General features: G+C 38.3%; 1 long non-coding RNA gene across 1 annotated transcript; it reads right to left on the bottom strand.

The window, feature by feature from the left end:
• Positions 1 to 9,024: 9,024 nt before the first annotated feature.
• Positions 9,025 to 22,010, bottom strand: LOC131516179 (uncharacterized). Its single transcript, XR_009263925.1, has 3 exons — positions 21,559 to 22,010; positions 13,409 to 13,986; positions 9,025 to 9,945 (listed from the first exon to the last, which is right to left on the bottom strand). It is a non-coding gene; the product is annotated as an uncharacterized LOC131516179 (long non-coding RNA).
• Positions 22,011 to 24,637: the final 2,627 nt, after the last annotated feature.

The raw sequence follows: 24,637 nt of genomic DNA on the forward strand, positions 1-24,637 counted from the left end.
ACTGCTACATGGTCACATTAAGCTTCCCATGCCTCTGAATCCATAGGTAAGAAAGAAATTTACTTGGCTGGTTGAAATTTACTTGGATGATTGAATATAAGGTGAAAGAACTCACAGCTGGACATCAGTTAAAGCAGTGAAAGCATATTTGTTCAGGAATATTGTAATAAAGAAACAAGGACTTCAGTAAAGAATCTTGTTAAAACCTATATACAGCATGAGTAAGTAGGAATTTATAGCCAAGGAGCCTAGTGGCAGTCAAGGCTTAGAAAATTTATAGTAGGTAAGAGCAAGGGTAAGGGGATATCTGGGTTAAATGACCTAACAGGGAATCCAAGCCAGGTTTATCAGTTACCATCTGTCAGTCACCTGGCAAATGGCAAAGGATGAGAAAATTGTGTGTGTGTGTGTGTGTGTGTGTGTGTGTGTGTGTGTGTCAAGGGTGATCAAACATGTTCAATTAGGAATGCTTGTCAAATTGACTTTACATGTTTCTTACTAAGGATTTATAAAGAAATACACATATAGCCTATTAGAAATTTCAGGAGCCTGACTAAGTTTTCACCAAGTGAAGAATATTTGTCAAACTCATCAATTGTTCAATAAAATAAGAGTTATTCTTCCTTTATTTGAACAACCTAGGTCCATTTCATCTTTGGTCATCCTTTGTTCATTAGGAACCAGTTGAAAGAGACTTTGAAAGTTGGTGGTGGAGTAAGAGGACCCTCAGCTGGCCTCATCCCATGAACACAACTAAACAACTATCAAATCATCCTAAACCCTAGAAATTGACCTAAAGAATGACAGAACAAATTCCACAACTAAAGGAGACAAGAGGCAACATCAACAAAGGTAAGAAGTGCAGAGACATAGTTTAGGGGAGGAATAGATCACAGGTGCTGTGGAAGAGAGGGAGATATGGTCACAGAGAAGGTCTAGAGAGAGAGGAGCACATAGGAAAATGTTTCCCCAAAGCCATTGGTTTGGAAATGAGAGGGGCTGAATATTGAGAATTCTTGTTACCAGTGGGAATTAAAGCCTGGAGTTTTCAAGGTAAGTGGGCTTGGCTGGGATAGAGCCAGACACTGCACTCTTCCTGGGGAGAAGGCAGGCAGACAGACCAAGGGAAGATAGGTTGGAAACAGCGATCTGAAAAATGCCTGGGGCACTGTTTTGGGCGTGCGGTGGAGTGACTATTCACTCTTATCAGAGCATGTACCTGAGAGACAGCATTCATGGAGATGCCTCTCTGGGAACAAATGAGCTGGCTAGCATCATATCCCTCCTATGCATCTCAGCAAAAACAGCCCACCTACAAGAAGCAGTGCGGCAACACACTGGCTTCCTCATGAGCTTACACCAAGGCTCACTGCCTCCCAGCACTCTGACTTGACTTCCAGAGCATCAAGGTTGCATCAGTCCCAGAGAGATGGGTCCCTCCTCTGAGAAGATCAGCAAAAACTCCTGCCCACACTATATCTCTCAACCAGAGAGATATGCAGCACCACAGTTTTGGTGGAAGTGGTGTCAGGACTCATTTCACAAGTGGACCAGAGCACACTCATTAAAACTCAAGACATTCAGGCCAGGGATGAAACACTGCCCACAGTGGGCAAGAACCTCTGCAAGATGACTAGCCTGAAGGATAGAAGATCCAAAACACATACACAGCAAACCTACCACACACTGGAGATATAGCCTGAAGCCCCAGGACCTGGGAACTATATGATCCCTTCATAAGGACATTACTTTCAGGAGCAGGAGACATAACTGGCTTTTCTAACACATACAATATGGTACAGACTTTGATAAAATGCCAAGACAGAATTTATCCCTAATTAAAGAACAAGATAAGGCCAAGGCCAGAGGTCTAAGCAAAACAGAAACGTAATATGCCTGATGGGGCACTTAAAGCAACAGTCTTGGGATGGCTACATGGCTCAGTCAGTTAAGTGTCCAATTCTTGATTTTGGCTGAGGTCATGATCTCATTGTTTGTTAGTTCTAGCACTGTTACAGGATCTGTGCTGATGGTGTAGAGCTTTATTGGGATTCTCTTTCTCCCTCTCTCTCTCTCTCTGTGCCCTTCCTCTGCTCATTCTCTCTCTCTCTCTTTCTCTCTCTCTCAAAAATAAATAAGTAAAAAGGTAAAGCAACAATCATAAGGGTACTGACTGGGCTTGAGAAAAGAATAGAAGTCAAAAGTGAGAGTCTTACCACAGAGATAAAATAATTTAAAAAGAATTAACCAGATATGTAAAATGCAATAAAAAAGATGGGAAACAGGCTTGATGCAATGAACAGCAGGCAGAAAAAAACAGGAATTAATTAATTACCTAGAAGACAAAATAATGAATCTGAACAAAAGACAGAGAGAAGAATTTTAAAACAAGAGAATAGCCTTAAGGAACTCAATGAATCCACAAGTGTAATAACATTCATTTTACAGGAATCCCAGAAGAAGAGAGAGAAAATTTATTCGAGGAAATAATAACTGAAAACTTCCTTAATCAGGGGAAGAAAATAGATACCCAGATCCAGCAAGTACAGAAAACTCCCATCAAAACCAACAAAAGTAGGCCAACACCAAGACAGACTGTCTTTAATTTAAATTCAAAAAAATATAAATAAAATATCTTAAAAGACAAAATAACTCCTTAACTTAAAAGGGAAGATGCATAAGGCTAGCTGCAGATTTCTCCACAGAAACTTAGCAAGCTAGAAAGGAGCTGCATGATATATTCAAAGTGTCAAATGGGAAAATTCTGCAGCCAAGAATACTTTATCCAACAAGACTATCATTCAAAAGAAAAGGAGAAATAGATTTTCCTAGACAAAAACTAAAGGAGTTTGTGACCACTAAACCATCCCCTCAAGAAATATTAAAGGGGACTCTAAGTGGAAGGGAGAAATTAAAAGTGACAAACACAAAAAAGGGTCAGATAAGATCTCCAAAAACAATGACAGTAGAGGTAATAAAATGGTACTAAATACATATCTATCAGTAATTAATTTGAATGTAAATGGACTCAATGCTCCAATCAAAGACATAGGGTGTCTGAATGGATTAAAAAATAAAGAAAATAAAACAAGACCTATCTATATGCTGCCAACAAGAGACTCATTTTAGACCTAAAGTCACCTGCAGATTGAAAGTGAGGGGATGGAGAAAAAAATCATCACACAAATGAGTATCAAAAGAAAACTGGATTACCAACATCTATATTAGATAAATCTAGACTTTAAAAACAGAGTGTAACAAGAGACAAATAAACACATTGTATCATAATAAAAGGATAATCCAACAAGATATAACAATTGTAAATATTTGTGCAGCCCACATGGAAACACATATATGAAACAATTAATAACAAATAAAATGAATTAAATGTTTAGTATACAATAATGGCAGGGGACTTTAATACCCCAGTTACATCATAGAACACATTATCTAAACAGAAAATCCATTAAGACACAATGGCTTTAAATGACACATGGGACAAGGTGGACTTAACAGATATATTCAGATCATTTCATCATAAACCAAAATAATACACATTCTATTAAAGTACACACAGGATATTCTCCAGAATAGATCACATATTAGGTCACACATTAGGCTGCAAATAGAAAAATATTGAAATTATACCATGCATCTTTTCTGACCACTATACTATGAAACTAGAAGTTAACTACAAGAAAAAATTGGAAAGACCACACATACATGGAGGTTTAACAACATGCTACTAAACAATGAATGGGATCCAGGAAATAAATGAAGAAATGAAACACGTGAAAATGAAGACAGAATTCTTTCAAACCTTTCTTGCCACTGTTATTTAACATAGTACTGGATGTCCTAGCCACAGTAATCAGACAATAGACGAAAATGTATTCAAATCAGCAAGGAAAAAGTTAAACTTTCACTATTTGCAGATGATATGATACTCTATATAGAAAACCTGAAAGACTCCACCCAAATACTGCTAGAAATGATCAAGGAATTCAGTATATTTTCAGGATATGAAATCAATGTACAGAAATATGTAGCATTTCTATATATCAATAACAAAGCAGCAGGAAGATAAATAATGGAGTCATTTCCATTTACAATTGTACCAAAAACAATAAAATACCAAGGAATAAACCTAAGCAAAGAGGCTAAAGACCTGTAATCTGAAAATCATGAAACTGATGGGAAAAAATTGAAGATGACACAAAGAAATTGAAAAACCTGCCATTTTCATGGATTGGAAGAACAAACATTTTTTAAGTGTTTATATTACTCAAGGCAATTTACACACTTAATGTAATTCCTATTCAAATACCACCAGCATTTTTCACAGATTTAGAAAAAAATAATTCTAAAATTTGTATGGAACCACAAAATACCCTGAAAGCCAAAGCAATCTTGAAAAAAACAAAACAAGCTGGAGGCATCACAATTCCAGACTTCAAGTTATGTTACAAAGATGTAGCCACCAAAACAGTATGGTACTGGAAAGAAAATAGACATATTGATCAATGGAACAAAATAGAGGGTCGCCTGGGTGGCTCAGTCAGTTAAGCGTCTAACTCTTGATTTTGGCTCAGTTCATGATCTCATGGTTTGTGAGTTTAAGCCCCACATTGGACTCCTCGCTGACACCATGGAGCTTGCTGGGGATTCTCTCTCTCTCTCTCTTTATCTCTGCCCCTCCCCTGCTCTCTCTCTCTCTCTTAAAAAATAAAGTATAAAAAATGGAACAAAATAGAAAATCGATAAACAAACTCACAACTATATGGTCAACTTTCTTCAAAAAGGCAGGAAAGAATATTGAATGGGAAAGGACAATCTCTTCAACAAATGGCGTTGGGAAAACAAGACAGCACCATTCAAAAGAAAGAAACTGGACAACTTTCTTATGCCATACACAAAAACAAATTCAAAACGGATGAAAGAACTAAATGTGAAACAGCAAAGAGGAGAGGAAAACAGAAGCAGTAACCTTTTTGACATCAACTGTGGCAACTTCTTTCTATATATGTCTCCTGAGGCATGGGAAATAAAAGCAAAAATAAACTACTAGGACTTCATCAAAATAAAAAGCTTCTGCACAGTGAAAGAAATAATCAAGGAAACTAAAAGGCAACCTATGGAATTGGAGAATATATTTGCAAATGACATATATGATAAAGTGTTAGTATTCAAAATATATAAACTTACAGAACGCTACACTCCAAAAATGAATAATTGAATTAATGGTAAGAAAACATGAATAGACATTTTTCTACAGAAGATATCCATATGGGCAACAGACACATGAAAAGATGCTCCACATCACTGATCACCAAGGAAATAAAAATCAAAACTACAATATCACCTCACACTTTCCCAGTGGTTAAAATTAACAACACAAGAAAAAAAAACAAAAACAGATGTTGGCGAATATGTAGAGAAAGGAGAACCCCCTTGCACTGTTGGTGGAATGGAAACTCCTGCAACCACTCTGGAAAACAGTTATGGAGATTCCTCAAAAATTTCATAATAGGACTACCCTATGATCCCATAACTGCACTAGGTATTTACCAAAAGCATACAAAAATACTGATTTGAAGGGCACATGTACCCTGATGTTTACAGAGGCATTATCAACAATAGCCCAGCTATGTAAAGAGCCCAAATGTCATCTACTCTAATGATAGATATATAGATAAATATAGATATAGATATAGATATAGATATAGATATAGATATAGATACAGATATAGATATATCTGAATATTACCCATCAAAACAAATGAAATCTTGCCTTTTGCAAAAACATGGATGGAGCTAGAGAGTATTATGGTAAGAGAAATAAGTCAGTCAGAGAAAGACAAATACAATATGGTTTTACTCATATATGGAATTTAAGAAACAAAACAGATGACCATATGGGAAGAAAAAAAAGAGAGAGGGAAGCAAACCATAAGACACCTTAACTATAGAGAACAAACACGGTTGATGGAAGGACGTTGGGGGAAAGCTAAATGGGTGACGAGCACTGGGTGTTATATTTCAGTGATGAATCACTAAATTCTATGCCTGAAGCCAATATTACTGTATATGTTAACTAACTAGAATTTAAATAAAAATTTGAAACAAAAAATGTGAATTGTCTGTTGAGACCAGGTAGTAGAAGCTTTATTTTGAATGGTGCTAATTCTCAGGCATTAATAAGTGGGGAGGAGGGGCGCCTGGGTGGCGCAGTCGGTTAAGCGTCCGACTTCAGCCAGGTCACGATCTCGCAGTCCGTGAGTTCGAGCCCCGCGTCAGGCTCTGGGCTGATGGCTCGGAGCCTGGAGCCTGTTTCCGATTCTGTGTCTCCCTCTCTCTCTGCCCCTCCCCCGTTCATGCTCTGTCTCTCTCTGTCCCAAAAATAAATAAAAAACGTTGAAAAAAAAATTAAAAAAAAAAATAAGTGGGGAGGAGTTTTATGACAAAATTTAAAAAAAAAGTTAACTCAGTTTTGTATCCCAGACAGTGCAGGTTTTATCTAGATGTTATACTCAATGCATATTTAAATGTTAAAGTGAAGAAAACAGTGATATCCAATGAATTTTCTGATTTCTGATTTCACGTTTGAATTTCTGTGATGATGGCATCAGATGTTCTGGTAAACTTTCTGTGGCTCACACAGTGGCCAAGAGGAAGTTTTCCCATACACTATCTTTTTTGGTGACGTCCTTGACATTCATATAAACTCACACATCTAAAGCTTGCAGGGTTTTTTGGAAAATGTCCATTTTAAATCTCAGTAATTCTAAATCAGAGGGAAGAATAGTTTAACGAGGTTATAGAGGATTTGGGGAGAACTGAGGATTTTCCAAAGGCTCTCAAAATGTGTAAGAAGGAAGCCACAAGGGTACACCATAGCTGTCCATTGTGATACAAATTTTCTTTGTGAGGTCTTCGCAACCACTTCAGTCAGACATAATCAATGCCAGACTAATTTGTTTATAAAACAAATTTAATTTTAGTCTTATTTGTGTGTAGTCTTATTTAACTTAGCCTGAATATTTACATAATTTCAGCTTTATTAGTGATAGACTACATATGTCCCTTGAGTTCGCCTTGCTGAAATTTTCAGAATTCTGATTGGATTTGCAAAGCCTCTCAAGGTTAGGAAGATAAGCCAATATCTTGCCACCAGATTTTGCCTACAATACCCACAGATTTGGGAGAATTCCACTCTTCTCAGGGTCCTCAAAGTTTCCTGGGGACTTTTTAGAAGTATCCTTTCTCAGTGCATGGCAAGAAAATCTATATGACTTTTATAGGCCAGTTTTTCTAATGGGGGATATATGGGCATTTGCTTCCTAAAGTCAACCTTAGTTCCTTAAAACTAACTGATCATATATAATTCCATGAATATCATTCTCTAGTATAACATTCTACTCAGAACCTTGGTAATATACCCAGTGCATCAAGTTGTGTCCTTGGGGAGCGGGTGGGGGGACATCTGGGGGCTCAGTTGTTTAAGTGTCCAACTCTGTATTTTGGCTCAGGTCATAATCTCACAGTTTGTGTAACCAAGGCCCATGTCAGTCTCTGTGGTGACAGCACAGAGCCTGCTTAGGATTCTTTCTGCATCTCTGTCTCTCTCTCTTTTGAAATACATAAACGTGTTTTTTTGTAAAAAAAAAAAATCCAATAAAAATTATGTCCCAGATTGTTTTTAATCATAAGTGTACTCTTCAATCCCCATCCCCTATTTCTGCCATCCCCTTACTCACCTCCAATAGTTTGTTCTCTACAGTTAAAAGTCTATTTCTTGGTTTCTCTTTTTTTTCCTTTGTTCATTTTTTTTGTTTGTTTCTTATTCCACATATGAGTGTAATCATGTGGTATTTGTCTTTCTCTGAATGACTTATTTCATTTTGCATTCTAATTTTGCATCTCTCTAGCTCTATCCATACTGTTGCAAATGGCAAGATTTCATTCTTTTTTATGGATGAATAATATTCCAGTGGTGTGTGTGTGTGTGTGTGTGTGTGTGTGTACACATATATACCACATTTTCTTTGTTCATACATCCATCAGTGGACATGGGCTGCTTCGATAGTTTGGCTATTGTAAATAATGCCGCAACAAACATTGGCATGCATGCATACCTTTGAATTAGTGTTTTTGTAATTGGGGAGGTAAACCCATTAGTGAAATTACTGGATTCTAGGGTAGTTGTACTTTTAATTTTTAAGGAAACTCCATACTGTTTTCAATAGTGGCTGCACCAGTTTATACTCCCACCGACAGTCATTTGCAAGAGGGTTCATTTTTCTCCATATCCTCACCAACACTTATTTTTTCTTGTGTTTTTTATTTTTTTTATTTTTTTTTAATTTTTTTTTACATTTATTTTTGAGACAGAGAGAGACAGAGCATGAACGGGGGAGGGGCAGAAAGAGAGGGAGACACAGAATCAGAAGCAGGCTCCAGGCTCTGAGCCATCAGCCCAGAGCCCGACGCGGGGCTCGAACTCACGGACTGCGAGATCATGACCTGAGCTGAAGTCGGACGCTCAACCGACTGAGCCACCCAGGCACCCCTCTTGTGTTTTTTATTTTAGCCATTCTGACAGGTGTGAGGTGTTGCTGCGTTTTAGTCTTGATTTGTATTTCCCTGATGATCAGTGATGTTGAGCATATTTTTATATGTCTTGTGGCCATCTGAATGTCTTCTTTTGGATAAACACCTGTTAATGTGTTCTGCCCATTCTTTAACTGGATTATTGTTGTTGTTTAAATTGAGTTGTGTCAGTTATTTATATATTTTGGATACTAACCCTTCATTGGATATGTCATTTGCAAATAACTTCTCCCATTATATAGGGAACATTTCGTTTGTTGTTTGCTACCTTCACTCTGTAGAAACTTATTATTTTGATGAAGTACCAATAGTTTATTTTTGCCATTATTTCCCTGCCTAAGGGGATATATGTTGACCTCACTGGGCCGTGGACCTGGGGCGGCAAAGGAACTGAGGAAAAAAGAGGACAGTATAGCAAGGCACAGGATGCCCCAAGCCAACAGCCCGAGGTACCAAGGTTTATTGTACATCTTCTTATATATGTTTTCAGGAAAAAAAAAAAACAGATCAGCAATGATTAACAACAGAAGCTTAGCAAAGCATGTCAACAATATACATCTGATTCAGCTGTCTTACGTATGTTGTGTAGGAGAGCAGTCTTGCAGACACATATGTTCCCATAAGAATCTTTATGATAGAGGCAAAGACAAAGAAGGGAGTGAATGCACTGTGCTATATACAGCTGACTTCCTTTAAGCAAAACATCCCTATTTGTGTACTAAAGAACAGACCACATTTCCCAAGAGCAATTCACTCAAGTCCTTTCAAGTTATTTTTAACTTTATGATCTCAAGTTTTCTCAGGGATCTTGGAGCCTGAATGAATATGCACCTGTGGTCATTGTGGTGTTCTGTTTCCCACAGTACCCCCTTCCCTTTCAAAGCCGCAGCTGTAGTAAGCATCTTATGATGAAAGCTCTGTGCATTCCTTCACCTTCTACGGGTGCAGTATCCTTCGATGTAAGACCCTCTACAGGGTTTTATTCACAGCCTCTAATCAAATTTACCGGGAGCCAAACGCCTATACGTGTCCCAAGGTGCAAGTCACAACTGCCAGCATGGCTGAGAACAAGTGTTTAGGAGTTTTGCTGGATTTAGTTGTTTCCAGGACTCATTCTACACATTGTGTGAGATTCTTCAGTTGTCCCCATGTGGGAGAAGGGATTGGAGCCATCTTCCATTTTTGGGATCTCTTCAGGGTCAGTGCCGCCATCTCCTTCACCAGGGATTGGGTCCTCAGGCCTTATAGTGGCTGAGAAGTCTCCTTCATTTTGCTGATGTCTAATCCTGGGCTGGACTTTCCAAAGAGGTATCCATATTTGTTGACGGGATCCATCTGGAAGGACACAAGCATAACCAGAGCCTCGGATAATAAGGTTCCTGAGCTTCCAGTGATTATCTTCATTTTTTAACCAGATAGGGTTTGTGTGTGTGTGTGTGTGTGTGTGTGTGTGTGTGTGTGAATCTGTTGGAGTAAAGTGTTTATACGCACGTGTGTATGTCTCACCCTGCAATAAATTTTAAAAAATTAAGTAAATAGTGCTTGGGCCATAATATCTCTGGGAGAGGGTCCCCCTTTCTTTTTAGTTAGAAGTTTGAGTAATTGTCTTCTAAGGGTTGCATGTGCACATTCTACTATAGCCTGTTCCTGAGGATTGTAAGGGATACCTGTGACATGTTGGATCTACTAATCCAGTAGAAAGTCATGTAGACATCTGGTTACATAAGCGGGTCCATTATCAGTTTTAATGCTAGTGGGCAATCTCATAACCAAAAAAAAAAAAAAAAGACAAGTAAATGAGAAATAACATGCCCTGTTTTCTTCCCCCAAGAGAGGGGAGGCATAGAGAAAATTCAGAAAAGGTATCAATAGTAACATGAATGTAAGAGAGGCTCCCAAAAGCTGGAAAATGTGTAACATTCATTTTCCAAATACAATTTGGAATAGTATCTCGAGGGTTAACTCCTGATGCATGCTCAGTTAAACGCAGAGGTCTACAAATGGGACAATGGGAAACTGTCTGGCAAGGCACATGGGAATCTTATAGTGTACATGAAGGCAATTAGCATGATAAATGTGAGTGTTCCTCATGTGCAGTGACAAAAATAGATGAGGTGAGTAAATCAGCGGATTGGTTTCCTAAAGCCAAAGGTCCAGGGAGATTTGAGTGAGAACAGATGTGTTATATATAGGGGATGCATCAGAGACTGAATCTCAAGCTGTAAGTCTTGAAGTAGAGGGTTAATGATAGCATGAGTAGTGGAGATAAGAGCAGTCTCCAAAGGGGGTCACCAGATCTACTATATCAGAAACCACATTAAGAGGTCCTGGGATAGATTGGAGGAGGTAGAAAATAGTAGCTAATTCAACTTGCTGAGCAGATGTATAAGAGGTCTGTATAGATTTTGTAAAGACACCAGCTCTGCCAGAAGAGGAGCCATCAATGAGATAGGTAGGTGCAGAAAGAATGGGAGAATCGCAAACAACAGTGTTGATGATCCAGGGGGTTCATTTCAAAAAGTCCCATAATTTTCCTGAGGGATAATGACATCCAATGTGTCCTGTATAATCAGCAAAGGCAAACTGTAAAGAGGGAGGAAAAAGGGAAAATGTCCTTAACGGTAGCTGAGGCAAGTGGTAAAACAATTAAAGTTGAATCGAATCCCAGGATTTGGATAGCTTTTTTTTATCCTTGAATAACAAGTGAAGCTATAAGGGAAATATAGGGGGTTACAGTGTGAGATGTCTTTATGTGAAGAGTCATCCATTCCAAGGGTCTATCTTCTTGTGCCAAAATTCCTGTAGGAGAGTGAGAGGTAGGGAAAATGAGGAGGAGCAAAGGCAGTGAAGCATCATATCTGTAAGCAAAAGAGGTTTTTAAGCATTCTTCAATGAACTGGAGTTCATTTTCTGCTTCTGGTGACAAGTGATGTGGACTGTCCAGAGCAGTATCACCTTGTAAGCATTAAATAAATTTTGTAATTGGTAAGTAGGAATGCCTAACAAAGGGTGTATCCAATTGATATCCCCAAGGAGTTTTTGAAAATCATTAAGTGTGTTAAGATTATCTTTGTGGATCTGCATACTTTGTGGCTTCACAGTGGTCCAGTCAACTATGGTACCTAAATAGGAGGCCGGGGTGGTGGTCTGAATTTTTTCCAGGGCAATAATAAGCCCAGAAGCAATGAGGTGAGAAGAGGTTTCATTGTAAAGCACTTGTAATTCCTCTTCAGTTTGTGTGGCTATTAATATACCATCCATATAACGAATTATGTAAGCCTGAAGATATCACTGGTTGCAGAACCTGGCCAACGAAGTATTGACACATAGTAGGAGAATTAATCATACCTTGGTGGAGGACTGTCCAATGATATCATCTCATGGGTTCTTTATTATTTGGACTGGGAATGGAGAACACAAAGTTTTCCTTATCATAAGGATGTATTGCAATAGTATAAAAACAATCCTTTAAATCAATAATTATTAGAGGCCATTGTTTTGGAATCACCATGGGCATGGGCAAGCCTGATGGCAAGGCACCTAAAGGTTCCATGATGGTGTTAACATTTCTGAGATCTGTGAAAAGGCTCCATTTTCCTGATTTTTTTTTCTTAATGACAAATACAGGAGAATTCCAGGGGGACTGGGAAGGCTCCATATGTCCTGCCAACAACTGTTCTTGAATTATTTGTTTTAAGACCTCAATTTTTTCAGATTAAAGGGGCCATTGAGGATTCCATAGAGGACTAGTTGTTTTCCATGTAATTTTAATGGGAGCAGGCTTATACTCCTCAATGGCCCCTAAGGGAAAGGATATCCTAGTCCTGCTCTGTGAAGTTGGCCCTGCGCAACAATTGCCTCTCTAATGCCTTGATGGTGTTTACCTAGGCTTTGTCCCTCCCTGTAACCCATTTTGGTCATGATATGTTTGGCAGAGCCACTGGGAGGGATAACCAATTCTGCTCCCGATTGTTGTAACAAGTCTCTCCCCCAGAGGTTGATGGGGTGTTTAAAATAAAAGGTTGAGAAGGGCGCCAAGATGGCGGAACAGCATGGAAGGTTTTTTTTGGTGTCTCGCATCCATGAAATACAGCCAGACCAACATTAAATCATCCTGCACACCTAGAAAACTGATCTGAGGATTAACACAACAATCTGCACAACCTGAACCACAGAACTAAGAAGGTACATGGAGTGGAGAGGTGAACTTGGGGAGAGAGAAGCCATGGTGGACAGGGAGCTGCTTTTGTGAGCAGAGAGAGGACAGAGATGGGGTGGGGGGAGAAATACGGGAAAAGCACCACTCCCCAAAAGTAGCTGGAGAGAAAGTGGAAAATTGGAAACAGCTACAAGGACTAAACTAAAAAGGGAGAAAGGAGAAAGCAGAGGGTTAAAATTCCATTAAGACTGTAAACAAGGGGAATGCAGAGGTTGCAACTCTGCAGCTCAATACCTGTCAGTGCTCTGGTGGGAAGGGCAAATCCCCAGGAGCAGAGTGGGGTCCAGGAGGTTCTTGGGCCACCTGGGGAAAAGTGGTTCCACTGCTGGGAGGACATTTGGTACAGCCTGTTGAGGCCACCTGGTCCCAACAGACCCCAGAGAATGGCCACATTTGCTGGTGCTAGAACAAGGTCATTAAGGGTGAAGCTTGGTGCCAGATGTGTGTTGTGATTTTCCATAATTCCTGAAATGCTGCTGCTACACTATCTTGCGAACTGTTTCTGGGCCACGCTGGCACCCAGCCACAGTCTCTGGGCTTTGGCAGCAATATGGCAGCAGTATGGTCCTGCAAACTTACCTGGGTGCAGCCAGCATTTGGCCATTGCTTGGTGAAACCATCCGCAGAGGGTCAGAATGGGTCAAAGCTGCAGTCCCTCAGAAGCAATGGGCTGGGGAAAACAGCCACATCTGAGACAAAACTCTGGAGAGAAGTACTACTGGGGCTTGGTCACAGACAGTGAAAAAGCAGGGAGCAGACAAAAGCTGAAGACAAAGGGCAGGTGTGCAATTGCTGATCAGGGAGAACAGAGTTCTGATACTAGAGACTGGGTAGCTGGGTGATGCCATTTTTCACCGCTGTCGTGCATGGTCATATGCACCTACGAGTGCCACAACACTCCACCCCAATAGGCTAGCAGTGCCATCTAGTGGGGAACAGAGCCATTACACGAAGCCCCACCCAACTGGGCCAACCTCGCTTTTCAAGAACACAAGTCTCACCATCTGCTTAGTTTATGGACTATAAAGCACTTCATAGTCTGACTTCTAGGGGAAAATGAAGTAATTTCAGTGTATTTCAATCTGTTAGCAGGTCCAACTATTCAATTTTCTTTCTTTCTTTCTTTTTTTCTCTCTTTTTCACTTCTTTTCTTTTTCCTGAATACAGAAAGAGAAAAATTCATTTTTATATTTAATTTTTATTAAAATATTTTTCTTTCATTTTTATCTACTATGTTCTTTACTTTTGTGTATTTTTTTTCAAATTCCATTTTACTTCCATCATTTAATTTTAGTCTACTTCAGTATATTAATTTTTTCAAATTCTTAAACAATTTCCTTTTTCCCCCCTTTTTTTCTCTAATCTATCAAACCACTTTCAACACCCAAACCAAAACCCACCTAGGATATAACATCATTTATTCGATTTGTGTGTATGTGTTTAATTTTTTAATTTTAATATTTTTTTTCATTTTAATTTTTTCTAACTTATTAATTACTCTTCTCCCTTCAAAATGACAAAATGAAGGAATTCACCCCAAAAGAAAGAGCAGGAAGTAACAACAGCTAGGGACTTAACCAACACAGATAGAATGAAGATGTCTGACACAGAATTAAGAATCACAATAATAAGAATACTAGCTGGAGCTGAAAATCGATTAGAATCCCTTTCTGCAGAGATAAAAGAAGAACTAGTCAAGATGAAATAAAAAAATGCTATAACTGAGCTGCAATCATGGATGGATGCCGCAGTGGCAAGGATGGATGAAGCAGAACAGAGAATCAGTGATATAGAGGACAAACTTCTGGAGAGTGATGAAGCAGAAAAAAAAAGGAGATTAAGGCAAAAGAGCACAATTTAAGAATTAGAGAAATCAGTGACTCATTAAAAATGAACAACATCAGAATCATAGGGATCCCAGAAGAGGAAGAGAGAGAGATAGGGATAGAAGGGTTATGTGAGCAAATCATAGTGGAAAACTTTCCTAACCTGGGGAAAGACACAGGCATCAAAATCCAGGAAGCACAGAGGACTCCCAGTAGATTCAGCAAAAACCAACCATCAACAAGGAAAATTCACAAAATACTCAGCCAAGGAGAGAATCATGAAAGCAGCAAGAGAAAAAAAAAGTCCTTAACCTACAAGGGAAGACACATCACGTTTGCAACAGACCTATCCACAGAAACTTGGCAGACCAGAAAGGAGTGGCAGGATATATTAAATGTGCTCAATAAGAAAAATATGCAGCCAGAAATTCTTTATCCAGCAAGGTTGTCATTCAAAATAGGAGAGATAAAAGGTTTCCCAGACAAACAAACAGTAAAGGAGATAGTGACCACTAAACCAGCCCTGCAAGAAATTTTAAGGAAGACTCTGAGGGGAGAAAAGATGAAAATAAATAAATAAATAAATAAATAAACAAACAAATACCAAAGACAACAAAGATTAGAAGGGACCAGAGAACACCACCAAAAAACACCAACACTACAAGCAACATAATGGCACTAAATTCATATCTTTCAGTACTCACTCTAAATGTCAATGGACTCAATCCTCCAATCAAAAGACACAGCATAACAGAATGGATAAGAAAACAAGATCCATCTATATACTGCTTACAAGAGACCCACTTTAGACCTAAAGACACCTTCAGATTGAACGTAAGGGGATGGAGAAGCATCTATCATTCTAATCGTCAACAAAAGAAAGCTGGAGTAGCCATACTTATATCAGACAATCTAGACTTTAAAATAAAGACTGTATCAAGAGATGCAGAAGGGCATTATATCATAATCAAGGGGTCTATCCACAAAGACCTAATAATTTGAAACATTTATGTGCCAAACGTGGAAATGCCCAAATATATAAATCAATTAATCACAAACATAAAGAAACTCATCGATAGTAATACCATAATAGTAGGAGACTTCAACACCTCACTGACAGCAATGGACAGATCATCTAATAAAAAAATCAACAAGGAAACAATGGCTTTGACCACACTGGACCAGATGGACTTAACAGATATATTCAGAACATTTCATCCTAAAGCAGTAGAATATACATTCTTCTCCAGTGCACATGGAATGTTCTCCAGAATAGAACACATACTAGGACACAAATCAGCCCTCAACAAGTACAAAAACATCAATATCATACCGTGCATATTTTCAGACCACACTGTTATGAAACTCGAAATCAATTGCAAGAAGAAATTTGGAAAGATAACAATTACTTGGAAACTGAAGAACATCCTACTAAAGAATGAATGGGCTAACCAAGAAGTTAAAGAGGAAATTAAAAAGTGTATGGAAGCCAATGAAAATGGTAACACCACAACCCAGAACCTCTGGGATGCAGCAAAGGTGGTGATAAGAGGAAAGTATATAGCAATCCAGGCCTTCCTAAAGAATGAAGAAAGATCTCAAATACACAACCTAACCTTATGCCTTAAAGAGCTGGAAAAAGAACAGCAAATGAAACCCAAAAACCAGCAGAAGGCATGAAAGAATAAAAATTAGAGCAGAAATTAATGCTATCAAAACCAAAAAACACAGTAGAACAGATCAAAGAAACCAGAAGCTGGTTCTTTGAAAGAATTAACAAAATTGATAAACTGCTAGCCAGGTTGATCAAAAAGCAAAAGGAAAGTACCCAAATAAATAAAATCAAGAATGAAAGAGGAGAGATCACAACCAACACGGCAGAAATAAAAACAATAATAAGAGAATATTATGAGCAATTATATGTCAATAAAATGGGCAATCTGGAAGAAATGGACAAATTCCTAGAAACATTTACACTACCAAAACTGAAACAGGAAGAAATAGAAAATTTGAACAGACCCATAGCCAGTAAGGAAATTGAATTAGTAATCAAAAATCTCTCAAAAAAACAAGAGTCCAGGGCCAGATGGCTTTCCAGGGGAATTCTACCAAACATTTAAGGAAGAGTTAACACCTATTCTCTTGAAGCTGTACCAAAAAATAGAAATGGAAGGAAAACTTCCAAACTCTTTCTATGAAGCCAGTGTTACCTTGATTCCAAAACCAGACAGAGACCCCACTAGAAAGAACTATAGACCAATTACCTTGATGAACATGGATGCAAAAATCCTCAGCAAGATATTAGCCAACCAGCTCCAACAATACATTAAAAAAATTATTCACCACGACCAAGTGGGAATAATACTTGGGATGCAGGGCTGGTTCAATATCCACAAAACAATTAATGTGATTCATCACATCAATAAAAGAAAGGACAAGAACCATATGATCCTCTCAATAGATGCAGAGAAAGCATTTGACAAAATACAGCACCCTTTCTTGATAAAAACCCTCAAGAAAATAGGGATAGAAGGAGCATACCTTGAGATCATAAAAGCCATATATGAATGACCCATCACTAATATCATCCTCAATGGGAAAAAACAGAGCTTTCCCCTTAAGGTCAGGAACAAGACAGGGATGTCCACTCTTGCCACTGTTATTCAACATAGTATTGGAAGTCTTAGCCTCTGCAATCAGACAACACAAAGAAATAAAAAAAAAAAACACATCCAAATTGGCCAGGAGGAGGTCAAACATTCACTCTTTGCAGATGACATGATACTCTATATGGAAACCCAAAAGATTCCACCAAAAAACTGCTAGAACTTATTCACAAATTCAGCAAAGTTGCAGAATATAAAATCAATGCACAGAAATTGGTTGCATTCCTATACACAAACAATGAAGCAACAGAAAGAGAAATCAAGGAATAGATCCCATTTACAATTGCACCAAAAACCATAAGATACCTAGAAATAAATCTACCCAAAGAATTTTTAAAAATCTATACACTGAAAACTATAGAAAGCTTATGAAATAAGTTGAAGAAGACACAAAAAAATGGGAAAAGATTCCATGATCCTGGATAGGAAGAACAAATATTGTCAAAACATAGATACTACCCAAACCAATCTACACATTCAACGCGATCCCTATCAAAGTAACACCAGCATTCTTCACAGAGTTAGAACAAATAATCCTAAAATTTGTATGGAACCAGAAAAGACCCTGAATAACCAAAGCAATCCTGAAAAAGAAAACCAAAGCAGGAGACATCACAATCCCAGACTTCCAGCTATACTACAAAGCTATAATCATCAACACAGTATGGTACTGGCACAAGAACAGACACTCAGAACAATGGAACAGAATAGAGAACCCAGAAATGGACCCACAAATGTATGCCCAACTAATCTTTGACAATGGAATTAAGACAGTCTCTTCAGCAAATGGTGCTGGGAAAACTGGACAGAGATATGCAGAAGAATGAACTTGGACCACTTTATTAAGCCATACACAAAAATAAACTCAAAATGGATGAAAAACCTAAATGTAAGACAGGAAGCCATCAAAATCCTCGAGGAGAAAGGCAAAAACTTCTTTGATCTTGACCACGGCAACTTAGTCAACATGTCTCCAGAAGCAAGGAAAACAAAAACAAAAATGAACTACTTTGACCTTATCAAAATAAAAAGCTTCTACACAGTGAAGGAAACAATCAGCCAAACTAAAAGGCAACTGACAGAATGGGAGAAGATATGTGCAAACGACATATCAGATAAAGGGTTAGTATCCAAAATCTATAAAGAACTTATCAAACTCAACACCCAAAAAACAAATAATACAGTGAAGAAATGGGCAGACGACATTAACAGACATTTCTCCAAAGAAGACATCCAGATAGCCAACTGACACATGAAAAAATGCTCCACATCACTCATCACCAGGGAAATACAAATCAAAACCACAATGAGATACCACCTGGCACCTTTCAGAATGGCTAACATGAACAACACAGGCAACAACAGATGTTGGCTAGGATGCGGACAAAGAGGATCTCTTTTGCATTGTTGGTGGGAATGCAAGCTGGTGCAGCCATTCTGGAAAACAGTATGGAGGTTCCTCAAAAAACTAAAAATACCCAGCAATTGCACTGCTAGGTATTTATCCAAGGGATATAGATATGCTGTTTCGAAGGGACACATGCACCCCAATGTTTATAGCAACACTATCCACAATAGCCAAAGTATGGAAAGAGCCCAAATGTCCATTGAGGGATGAATGGATAAAGAAGATGTGGTATGTATATACAATGGGATATTACTCATTAATCAAAAATAATGAATTTTTTCCATTTGCAACTATGTGGATGGAACTGGAGGGTATTATGCTAAGTGAAATTAGTCAGTCAGAGAAAGACAAAATCATATGACCTCACTCATATGAAAACTTTAAGAGACAAAACAGATGAACATAAGGGAAGGGAAACAAAAGTAATATAAAAACAGGTTGGGGGACAAAACATAAGAGACTCATAAATATGGAGAACAAACAGAGGGTTAGTGGAGCAGGTGTGGGAGGGGGCATGGGCTAAATGGGTAAGGGGCACTAAGGAATCTACTCCTGAAATCATTGTTGAACTATATGCTAATTTGGATGTAAATTTAAAAAAAATAATAAATAAAATAAAATAAAATAAAATAAAAAATAAATTGTTGAATAACACCTTCCAATTTAAGGAGAAGACTACTTTGACGGATTTCTTCTGCTGTTACAAAGCCTATTCCTTTTACAGAACCAGTGGTAGCCTGTGTAGGCTAGGATGGTAGCCTGTGTAGGCCAGTATCAAGAGGAGATTACCAAAATATCAGCTCCAGAGTCTACTAACCTAGAGAATGATTTGCCTTGAATTTTAAGAGTCATGGAGAGGCAGTCAGTCTCAGTTAATAATGAGGCCCATTTCACCATGAGGGGTCAGGACTCCCAAACCCACCTTTCCTGATTTCTTGTGAAGCTCCAACTGGAATATAAGGTAACAAAAACTGGGCAATTCTATCACCGCTCTTAAAGGTCCAAGGCACACGGGTTTGAACAACAACCATTATTTCTCCTTCATAATCGGAATAAATTATTCCTGTTAACATTTGAATTCCCTCAAGATTTAGGCTTGGTCTACCCAAGATGAGTACTACTGTCCCTTGCGGGAGTGGATCATAGTTACTGGTAGGGATTTTTTGTGGCCCAAGGCCAGGATGTAAATTTACAGTAAGTGGAGTGGTCAAATCTACAGTGGCACTTCCCCAAGTGGCGTGGACTGAGTGATAACATGGAGGGTTTGTGTGGGCAGCAGGAAGCTGATCCCCCCCTTGTTGTTCAGGGTGGGGGGCGGGGAGTGGCATATCCCGTTTCCCGACTGAGGGGACAGTGGGTTACCTTGTTTATCAAATTTAGATTTATATTCTTTAGCCCAATGTTTGCCCTTGCCACAACAAGGACAGAGGCTAGGAGCAGAAGCAATAGGAGTAATCATTTTCTGTGGTGGAACCTTGTGGCATTCCTTTCTTACATGATCTAATTTCCCACAGTTCTAACATTTACTTTCTGTTTTTGCAAAGCCATCAGTTGTAATGAAGTAATTGGAGCTTAATGGGTAAGCATGCCAATGTTCCTACAAAGCCAGAGATAATCAAGTAAATTTAAGGATTCCCTATGTGGTCTGATAGCAGCTTGACAATCTTCATTAGCATTTTCAAAGGCAAGTTGTTTCCGTAAATTCTCTCTAGCAGTTTTACTGCCAACCTGTCGTTCAATAGTCTGCTTAAGCCTAGAAATAAATTCAGTGTAAGACTCTGTGAGTCCCTGTATAATTTTTATATAGCTTTGTCCTACTTCTCCTGAAGGGGTTAATTTTTCCCAAGCCGCTAAAGAGATTTTAGAAATTTGAGGAATAGCGCCTGGCGGTGTATTCACCAACTGTTCTCATACACCTGAGAAAATACCAGTTCCCGTGAGTATTTCAAAAGAAATATGTTGCATAGGGGGATTGGCTCTATTAGCTGAAGATTTCAAGTATGCTGCATCTGTCAGCCACATTTTCCATTGTAAAAGATCTTGGGGTTTAAGACATGCTCATGGCACCACATACCAATCATAAGGTATCCATTCTCCTGAAGCCACCCATGCCTTCAGAATTTCTATCGTATAGGGAAGCAGTAGGTCCGTACAAATGGCATGCCTTTTTTAACTATCTTAAAGTATTTAAGTCTAAGCCTTCATTGTCTGGCCCAGCGGCTTGAGTTGTTTATAGGGAAAACCATAAACAAGTCACTCCCTCCTTGACACCAGAGTTCCCTCTCCATGGAAGAAATAGGGAGTCGTGAATGCCTAGATGAAGATAGCTCCGGTATTCAGGGAGGGGGATAATCCTCCTCTGACTCATTTTGTGGTGGCGGAGCCATGGATAAAGGTCAGGATTGAGCCGCGACAAAAATTCTTTTACTTTCGGTTTTAAACTTTTGTCAGGTTTCATCATCTAACTCATAAGTATGGAGACAGACAGCCGTTTCTTTAGCAATCTCAGCAGGAGAAGGTTTATCCCCAGTGTCCATAGTATTAATAACAACTCTTATTAGAGCCCGTATAGGCCAGAAGTCAAGGGAGATAGTCTCCGCTTGCCGCATGGCTTTCATAACATTCTTAACCCAAATCCACGTGACTTTATGCAAAGAACCCTCTTCGGAGAACGAAGGATTGTATTTTATCAGTTCCTAAACATTTTTCAATGCTATGCTTAGTGACTTTTGCTCCATATTCTTTTAGAAAATTATATATTAGAGCAGTAAAACTGGAAAATTTTGGCTGTGATTGCACCATTACCCTGTAAACAAGTTTCCTACTTACCGCCTTCTGTAGAGTTCCAAACGCTTGCCTATCACTACTCAGAGGGGGCTTCAGGTCCCTGTTCGGGCACCACTTTCCCACTTCAATGGGCTGTGAACCCGGGGCGGCGAAGGAACTGAGAAAAAGGACAGAATAGCGAGGCACAGGGGACCCCGAGCCAACAGCCCGAGGTACCGAGGTTTATTGTACATCTTCTTATATACGTTTTCAGGAAAACACAGATCAGCAATGATTAATAACAGAAACTTAGCAAAATATGTCCACAATGTACATCTGATTCAGCTATCTTACGTACGTTGTGTGTAGGAGAGCAGTCTTGCAGACACATATGTTCCGATAAGAATCATGACAATAGAGGCAAAGACAAAGAAGGGAGTGAATGCACTGTGCTTTATACAGCTGACTTCCTTTAAGCAAAACGTCCCTATCTGTGTACTAAAGAACAGACCACATTTCCCAAGTTCACTCAAATCCTTTCAGGGTATTTTTAACCTTATGATCTCGAGTTTTCTCAGGGATCTTGGAGCCTGAATGAATATGCGCCTGTGGTCATTGTGCTGTTCTGTTTCCCACAGATATATCTAAAAAAAAAAAAAAAAAGTCGCTACAGCTGATCCCAGAAACATTACTGTCTGTGCTCTCTTTAAGGATTTTTATTTTTTCAGAGCTCACATTTTTGTCTTTATTCCATTTTGAGTTTATTTTTGTGTATGGTGAAAGCAATTGGTCTAGTTTTATTCTTTTGCTTATGACTATTCAGTTTCCCAACACCAATTGTTGAAGAGATTGTCTTTTTCCCTTTTTATATTCTTCTCTCACAGCTTCTTATCTAACTTATTAAGATAACTAAATCATTATAAATACAGGAATACTTGAGAGTTTATTGTGTTCTTTTCTTTTCTTTTCTTTTTTTCTTTTTTTTAATTTGGGAGTGATCATGTAGAGATAATAGTAACTGTTCTATCTCAGGTCACTGAAGTGTACTTCACAAATTGCTGTAAATTACACCTAGCTTAAAAAATACACTCTCCTTGAATTCTGGGGAAAAAAAGATTAAAAACAACATTTCAAAGAAAAATGAATAAGAAATTATAATTCTCTTCAGTTCTTCAGCCACGTGGTTTTATTTTTTCTTTTGTTTGATATTGAGTAAACAGTTTCATGAATCTATAAATGCATTGCTTCTAGAAATATTTTCAATATTGGAATAGCTTTGTTTTACCAATATGCTATTACAAAATGCTCCTACAATCAAAAATTGGAAAATTATAGGCAAAATATATTTACTTCGTCAAGAAGGACATACTAAAAGTTCTTCAAATGATGCCATTATGGAGCATTCATGCCTGATTGTAAACACATTTAGAAAAGAATCAATGTCAAATAATAACTATCTGTGAATTACAAATGACTTTATTTTTTTAAATTTTTTTTCAACGTTTTTTATTTATTTTTGGACAGAGAGAGACACAGCATGAACGGGGGAGGGGCAGAGAGAGAGGGAGACACAGAATCGGAAACAGGCTCCAGGCTCCGAGCCATCAGCCCAGAGCCTGACGCGGGGCTCGAACTCACGGACCGCGAGATCGTGACCTGGCTGAAGTCGGACGCTTAACCGACTGCGCCACCCAGGCGCCCCGACAAATGACTTTAAATGGCCATAGTTAAAGTCTTATGAGAAGTCATTTGGTAAAGGAAGTAGATATTCTTGTAGCATATACAATTTTAAAATAACTAGATAATGAACATAATTATAAATTACTGTGAACTTCTTATAATTCCCATATACCTATATTAGTGAAATATATCTACACACATATAACCTATGATGGCTTATCATCACTTAGTATTTGACAATGTTTCCCATGTAATTTAAAATTCCAGACAAATCTAATTAGTTTATCATCACCTTTCACAAGTTGAGAAACCTACTTTTTGACACTTCCCAGGGAGTCTCTGGACAATCCCAATGTTAGATTGAGTTCAAAAAGACTCTTACAACTTGATTTTGTCAAGTTATCAAAAAATTAAATGGTTTGAACACTTAACAAATAGGATCACTGTAGTACAGTACTTACCATTTTACCCAGTTGAAAAACAAAATTACAGATACAGATAGGAATTTACACACTTGTAAAAAATCTAGTTATTTTCTATTGACAATACTCTGTATTTTGAAGTAAACAAAGACCTGATAAAAGCAACATGAAGCACACAAATTATTAATTGTTTTTAAGATTTATTTTGTTTTAGAGAGGAAAAAAAAGAGAGCACATGAGTGAGGGACGGGCAGAGAAGGAGAGAGAAAATCCCAAACAGGCTCTGTGCCATCAGCATGGAGCCCAACACATGGCTCAATCCCAAACCTGGGATCAGGTTTGTAACAAATCTATTAATAGTTATTCTGTAATTTTCTGGAAGCATTTTTGTTTGTTTGTTTTTGATTTAGGAGTTTGTTTGTTTGTTGAGAGAGAGAATGTGAGCAGGCAAGAGGAGCAGAGGGAAAGAGAATCCCAAGCAGGGTCCATTCTCAGCATGGCTTGATCCATGACCCCAGGATCATGACCTGAGCTAAAATCAATATTTGGATACTCAATTGACTGAGCCACCCAGGTGTCCTTATGCCTTTTTAGTAGTACAATACATCATGTTTTTTTTTTAAGTTTATTTATCTATTTTGAGAGAGAGAGAGAGAGAGAGTGAGGAGAAGAGAGAAGATCCCAAGCAGGCTCCACACTGACAGCACAGGGCCCTCCATGGGGCTTGATCTCATGAACTGTGAGATCATGACCTGAGCCAAAATCAAGAGTCAGATGCTTAACCAACTGAGCCACCCAGGCACCCCAATAGTACAATACCTCATGTTTAAAGAAAGACTCAAATACATTTAACTTCACTATACCATATAAAAACAATATGCTAAAAGTGATAAAATATACTCAGCAATGATATTAAAATACTTTATCTTATTTGGAAATGATATTGATATTTGATTAATATCCCTTATCTATCTTAACTTAGTATAGACTTTAAAGCTTAAAGTTGATAAAATTATTTATGGGACTGTTTTCAAGTATAC

Source organism: Neofelis nebulosa, chromosome 7 (genome assembly GCF_028018385.1).
Source record: "Neofelis nebulosa isolate mNeoNeb1 chromosome 7, mNeoNeb1.pri, whole genome shotgun sequence".
Lineage (NCBI taxonomy): Eukaryota > Metazoa > Chordata > Mammalia > Carnivora > Felidae > Neofelis > Neofelis nebulosa.